Source organism: Ornithodoros turicata, chromosome 2 (genome assembly GCF_037126465.1).
Source record: "Ornithodoros turicata isolate Travis chromosome 2, ASM3712646v1, whole genome shotgun sequence".
NCBI lineage: Eukaryota > Metazoa > Arthropoda > Arachnida > Ixodida > Argasidae > Ornithodoros > Ornithodoros turicata.
The window spans coordinates 35,861,181-35,868,727 of record NC_088202.1 but is presented as its reverse complement, the minus strand read 5'-3'; the positions used below and the strand labels follow the sequence as shown (position 1 = coordinate 35,868,727).

Genomic DNA, 7,547 nt, shown 5'->3' with positions numbered 1-7,547 from the left:
GATTAAAAGGAGAGCGTAAACGTTTTGTCGCCTATCCGAGTGGCATCATCAGTACAACAAAGGCCAAAGACGAGCACATCAGCCTATCTAAGAGGGCATCATACACATCCGATAGGGGGCCACGGTTTGTATTACGGGCTGAAGCATCACGCCTGATAAAGCAGGATTCTAAGAACTTTCTAGGGCCCCATTGCTAGTCATGTGCAAAGGTTACTGCACCATCAAAATATATGTCTCTTAGAACAGCAATGGTAGATTAATTCGGTCTTGGTTAGTTAAGCTAAGCACTAGGAGCCCTGGCAACGTCCCTTGTGTGCTCTTTTAGTCTTGTCCCACGTCTTTTGTCTATCTCGCCAATGTAGGTTGCATCACATTCTATGCACTCAACTTGATATGCACATTCAAATTGCCTGATGGGCACAGTGCCCTCCAAATAGCGTATGAAATACGTTGGATGAAAGGAATGCGCACCACCGATTTGACTGCTTTGATGTTGTTTTTGATTGTTCTCTGTTGTAGGGATGATGCCAACTGGATAGGCAATGAAACATTTACTCTATTCTTAATTGTTGTGTTAAGCCGGTGTTCTCGGTAAAGAATTTTGCATTATGAACTTTGTTTGAATGATGATTAGTGGCGAGCTTCATATCCTGGGCCACTACTCTAACAATTGCTTGTGGTAGTGTGGCGAAATGGAATAACGAGCCTTGTAAACAATGTACTTGGAAATATATTTATTTATCTCTCATAGGTTGAAGAACCCAGTGTGGGGTTACATAACGGAGGGGCATGTAATCATACAAGACCGATCACCAAAAGGCCTTGTTTTTGACTAGATTAAAATGTGATGCAAATGTAACGTGACAAACGCTGCATGGTGGCGATATGATAAGTTCTCCTCACGAATTGTTGGCAGCACGGTTGCGGTTAGTCAAGAAACTGCATATCCCATTAATGGTAGCAGGATCAAATTTTAATTAGGCTACTTTGGCCAACACGCGAGCATACAGCACAGTGTCAAAAGCCCTTACAAAATAAAAAAATACTACATCTATGTGGACCCAGAAATCAAGACTGTCGAAAATGCTGTGAACGAATTCCACTACGTTAGTTTTGCCTGAATACCCTTTTCTAAAGCCATGCTGGAATTTAAAAAAAGAAACCGACAGACTCAACTTGGTTGACAACGTGGTTGTACATGATGTGCTCCATTAGTTTACAGGGAACCCTAAAAAGTGGAGCTGGTTAATAGATAGAAGCAGCATAGTTGTCACCTCTTCTGAAGACAGGAATCAGCTTGAGACCTCTGTCCTCGACTCACACACATACTAAGCACCTTTCACACAGATTAACGTATCTTCGTTCCAGCTCTTTCACTTTCAGATGTTCATCTCTGTTGAGTGGTCTGTCATTCTTGTAATGCAGATTGGAATTAAAATGCAGGTGCATAAGGGATGCTCTGAAAGAAAAGTGTTTGGTTTTAGTCCTCTTAATGTTTCCGAAAACGAAAACAAACTTCACGGTGACTATTCTTCTGAAATGAGCAATTCCAGGTTGACAGCAAAAAATATATCTCGCCATATCATTATATTCACCTGGCACTTCAATTGAATAATGGCAGTTGAAGACAGTGATTATTCAATTTAATGGCGCATAAGCAACTCGGGCTATAGTGTGCCAAAACCATGGTAAAACTGTGACTTGTTAAATATCAGACGATTATACTAAAATAATATACTTTGTTGGTTGGTAAATTGAGATATAGACAAAAACATGATATCATAAAAATAAGCAATTGAAGAAAAGGCAATTGTTGGCTTTGTGTGACTGATGTCGAGTTTGCCACACTACGTATTGAATAATAATGTACGTTGTAGCATATAAAGTACAATCATACACACGCTCAATATGTGGTGGATATGTGAAACCAATATACACATACTTACATTTCAAACTTTCTTGAAAAAGGCAGTCCAAATCTATCGGATTTGCCAGACTCTATACAAAGCCAGTACGCACAGTGTGGAAAGACTGTTTCATCTTTCGAAAGCGGAGGTGCAGCTGCCACGACGCTTCCCCACCTCAATGCTTCGGAGCGGCATAGCCTAGTAAGAAGCCACCAGAAGGATCTCATAAAGATAACTTGGTTGAAAAAGTGGAGGGTTCTGTGGGATACGTAAGAAAGCATACGCGTTACACAACAGCTACGAGAATGATCGACTGCACTTGCATGGTTTTCAGTACGTAGACTTGGAACTGAAAAATAAATATGCTACCCTTGTTGAAACTACTTTTCCGTCAGGACCACACGAGAGCACACTTGGTTTCTTTAGTTGAAGGTATCATCAGTGGTCCCCATGCTCCTTTGAGATGCAGCAGACAGAATTTCGCTGAGGCGAGTGACTGCCGTTGCGGTTCGTCGCTTCGCAGCAGATCAAGAACAGTACACCGCAACGATAGGTGAAACGTTCAGTATATGGCGACCAACTTCGACACCAACCCAATGACTCGAACAAAGAGGATGAACCGGGAGTCCCACAAGTTCGCAGTTCCCAAGCTCGGCATACGGCATCCATTACAGCTGGCCGGATACGGAAGCATATATGAAACGCGTGTACAGATTGAAAAGAAAATCGTAGAAACTGTTGCAGGTGATAAATGCAGGGTATATTTTTCTTTTTGAGGCTCTGTAATAAAAACATATTAACATAGAAATGCCATTTCATGAAGGAAATTGACAGCTATTGCGTGACCACGTGACGCATTTGAGCCAACTGTGGGTGTTGCGAGTGGCCCCCGTGTTGACGTCATCTTGATGGTGGACCGGGGTGGATATTTTATATAAACGTATGTTTTCTCGGTTTGACGCTAGGCGTGCTGCACTCGGATGAAGTCGAATGTTTAAAATTCGAGTTTAGAGAAACCGCGGGGTTTTAATGCATGAATTTTCGCATGGAGAGTCCTTGTTGGGTGCTTTATCGAGTGCAAGTACGAAAGAGCTCCCACAGTTTCTAGTCAGAGTCCCTTTAACCTCATGCTTTCCTTTTAAAGTAATCTTCTGTGATCCATCTCATCATTCTTTCACCGTTTGTTAGTCATCTTTTTTTGTGTGTCATCTTTGTCTTTAATCTGCCTCATCCCTCATTCATCATTTGTTAGTTTATCTTCTTTTATTTCCTAATTCTTTTTCTTTTTATTTATTTCTTATTTCTTAATTTTCTTTCTTTATTTATTTCTTATTCCTTCCTATTTTTCTCTTTCTTTCTTTTCTTTTTCTTTATTTATTATTTCTTAATTTTCCTTATTTATTTATTTCTGGAACTGCATAGAGTACATACAGTACAGTACATACTGCTGTCTAGCAGTTGTTCGTGTTTGGACATGGTATGGTGCATGCAGGGTAAATTTCATGGCTAAAATATCCAAACGTGAACAACTGTTAGATTACATGATGTAGAATGATGTATAGTACAGTAAAACCTCAAAAGTCGGACACCTCCCTACCTCGAACAACTCCCCACGACTTCATTGCACGGGCAGGCTCCCATTGAAACTACATGGGAACGAAATTGTCTATGTCGGACACCTTCCTATCCCGGAAGTAGGACAGGGTTTTCCCTGCTAAGTTGGACAAAACCCTTGCCAAATTACCTCAATCTCGGACCATCTTTGCACCAAAAAGACCCCAAATGAGCCAGTCGCCTCGACTTTCGTCCCCCTTTTTCCCCTATACTGGCCTCAGCATTTTCTTGTTTTAGTTTTTCGAGTCCAAAAACAAGTGCTGTCAGTCTACATTGCAATTCTTTGTGTAAGCACTTGTCTTCGGTTTGCCTAGAGCCGTTGAACGCGCACTGCACAAAAGCAATGAAAAGCGGGCTGACGCTTCAGATAAAAGTCCTTGCTGCTCGAAAAGCTCCAGAGGTAATGCTATTGAGTGGAATCTGAACGGAATTGAATCTACCAAAATCAGTAATAATTACCAATGAAGAGTGGTTAGAGGTGCCACTACCACCAGGTACCACTACCAGGCACCACCACCTGGTACCACTAAGGAACATAAATTGAAGAAGGGGGACATTACTGGCAACACAGCTGTGATCTTTTCCATTTTTCGTTTCTCTCATATTCTGTAACTCGGACACCTCTATAAGTAGGACACGCTTCGGCTGCACCGCGGGTGTTCACCATAGGAAGGTTTCACTGTATTTATATCTCGTGTCATGTGACCAACAACAATATGTGCATTTGCTCATGCTCCACAGCACAGCCGAAATGAGCTTCATGTGAGGATAACAACATGAAACCCGAGGCGCGGAGGAAAAGCCATGACTTTACTATATCTGTGTGAGTTGTTTCATGTTGTAATTGCGTACCAGCTCGCCTGTACCTGAGAATAGGTCTAATGTATTGTACACGCACCTTAGACATGCAGTGTGTGGTGTGTTGTGATAGTAATGCCACTGCCAATAATTGAAAAATAATGCTCCAGGTTGATTGTTTCGGTACATTCTTGAACTAAGCATACCAAGGGGTAGGGCATCTGCGTGACAGGTTTACCTGGAAGTAAGAATGTAAATGTTAGCTGAAGTCATTGAATAATTAACATTATCAATATAGTGCTGCAGATCATATCAACAATAGCACACAAGATGCTCCGATATGTTCTGCAGGAATGTCTCTGTACTCACAATTCCAGTACAGCAGTTACAGAAAGGCAAAGGTTTGTATACATGATACCACTTGGATGCAACACAAGCTTCTGCTGCAATGCCAGAACACAACAGCGGACAGGTTTACCTCACTTCACCTGAGAAAAAGAATGTCACTGTTGCACACATGATGCTGTTTGAATGTAATCCTGAAACTTCTCGAAAAACATAATTTATGACTGAAAGACATCAACTGGAAGATTTCTATTTACCTTAGTCAAAACTGAGAAAAGGTAGGTGCTGTTGCACATATGAAACTGCTTGAACTGCCCTTGAGGGCTCTGGAAGAGCACCTTATTTGTGGCCAAAATACAACCGCTGAGCCAACATTTTAATTTATACGTTACTCAAAATACACAAGATGTGCGGCCGTGCATATGATACGATGATACTGCTTAAGTGTAATCTGAAAGCGCTGGAGTAAGAACATAAACGCCTCAGGCATGGTTGCTCTAAGCTAGAGAGCAACAGCAAGGGTATATACGAATAAAAGAAGTCGAGCACAAGTGATGCAATGCACTTGATTCATCAGAAAATGAAATGTTTCAGTACCAGGTGTCATTGTTTCGTCAACAAAAACAGATGAACTGTGAAGGGGCGTCTGGTTCGCACTGGTGACAGCCTTCAGCTTGAAACCAAGACGGTGATAGTTGAGACGTGGAGTGCAAGCATTTTGGTGGTGCCAGAATGCCTGCGAAATCATTTAACAAATAAGGCAACTCCAAATCTGTACTGAGAATACACCCGCTGGGGCCTAATCTCTAAAGGATGACGCAGTAACTGCAGATAGCGTATCTTTCTTTCCTATGTGATGGCATTTGCACCGCATGACTGACTTGTCTAACATTACGAGTCTTACCTTTATCTGATGCCTAAACCTGCCCCTGAAATCAAATGTCATGCCAAGCCGGAGCACGGGCACGAATGTGTCGTCGAGAGAGGGTTTGCGGGCCACAAGACGGAATGTCAGTGAAACTAAAAATTCACTTTTTCGAAAAACCGCGAGGAGTTTGGGATAACTATTTTGCACACATAATCAGTGTTCACTTATGAACACATCATGTGAGTACCATTCCATTCGGTAACACTCGAAAATCGGTGTAGTTGAGCTTTAACATGTCAAACTGTCAAGGAGCACTGTATTCAATGCAGTTTGATAAGTTCGTATATCACACTAGGTGGCGCTACCAATCATCATTGAAGACCGCCCGTGCGATAGAGGTGTTACTCATGGTTGCGCATTTATATTATGCTATACCCGGTGTTTCAGTTAAATCCCCGTGCTAAATAATTCGAGAATGGGTGCACCAATCGCCGAACTTTCTTTTTTACAAGTATCTGCCCGATACCATCTACAAGCTGGGCACCGTGTGAATGAGTGGGAAGCGCTCATTATTTAAATAAAAATTCAAATAAGTTTCGTTAAAAAAGCAGGGCGCTGTCGGCACTAAATTGGGTACTACCCCTTTTGGGACCTCCGGTGGACACCCTTTAGAGAAAAATCTGCCACCGAAGCGGGTCATTTGTTGCAGTAAATAATTGGTTTCGGTTTACATATTTTTGTCGCGGCTGGTCGCAGTGAAGCGCAAAAGGACGCTCTTCCACTCCTTTATCCACCAATGAAGTATGTCCTTACACCAGTGAATTACGTCCTTTTGCGCTGCACCGGGACCAACCGCGACAAAATATGTAAACCGAAACCAATTAATTACAGCAACAAATGCCCTGCTTCGGTGGCATATTTTTCTCTAAAGGGTGTCCACCGAAGGTCAAAAAACGGGTAGTACCCATTTTAGTGCCGACAGCGCCCTGCTTTAGAAGTTATGTTCTTTTTACGAAACTCATTTGAATTTTTATTTAAATAATGCGCGCTTCCCACTCATTCACACGGTGCCAGCCTGTAGGTTGTATCGGAGACATGCTTGTAAAAAAGAAAGTTCGTCGATTGGTGTACCCGTTCGCAAATTATTTAGCCCGAGGGTTTAACTGAAACACCTAGTATATTGTTTTCATCTCTCGACGAAATCATTCATAAGCAGCGATTTTGCAGAAATTATAATTACAATCACCGGTACTGTGTAGCCAAGTAAAAGACGAACCACGTCTCTCCACTGTGCGCACATCAAACACCAGACAGGGCTCTGTTAGAGACTTCTGACAAAATGTAGCGGCAAAGTAATGGCATTCCTTGATGAAATTAACATTACTAGTCATGAAAAGTAATGAGTAATGGTAATGCCGAATGTCGGCACCGTTCCCCTTCAAGTCGTCCCAGCACGCATGCTAACCCCTCTATCCCCCAGTTATTCTTGCTGCTCATATCCACAGTTGCTTTGCGTCTCTAGCACGGAATAAAAAAATAATAATACATTACAAGACACAAGTAATTTCGCCAACTCTGCAATTAATGTATATGTATAAGAGACATAACGTACAGATGTCGCGAAAAGGCGTACGCCTGTCGTTCTCAACAAACCAGGGTGAATAACGATGTTATCCGAAATGAAGGTTTTCAAGAAGCGCATTACCGGGTTTTAACAGTGTAGAACAACATCACCAATCGTAGAACTTTCTAAAGTCTATGTGAAATAAAATTCCTGTTTAAAAATGAAACAGTAAATAATCAGTAGTACTTACGAACTGCTGTACAAAGGCCGCACGCGAAAATGACGAATATTTGATAGTGAGATAGCGAGGTCGCTGCCATTCTGTCGTCTACTAATGGGATCAACACGGAGAACAGCCAGCTTGCACCGTGGTTTGCCTGATACAGCAAGAGCATAGGATAACGTTTCCACGACGCGATGCTGAGATAGGCAACGAACAGCAGTCTGCCGT

General features: G+C 42.1%; 1 long non-coding RNA gene across 1 annotated transcript; it reads right to left on the bottom strand.

The window, feature by feature from the left end:
* Window positions 1–719: 719 nt before the first annotated feature.
* LOC135383359 (uncharacterized) lies at window positions 720–7,514 on the bottom strand. Its single transcript, XR_010419830.1, has 3 exons — window positions 7,347–7,514; window positions 1,947–5,400; window positions 720–1,459 (listed from the first exon to the last, which is right to left on the bottom strand). It is a non-coding gene; the product is annotated as an uncharacterized LOC135383359 (long non-coding RNA).
* Between the last annotated feature and the right edge of the window lie 33 nt (window positions 7,515–7,547).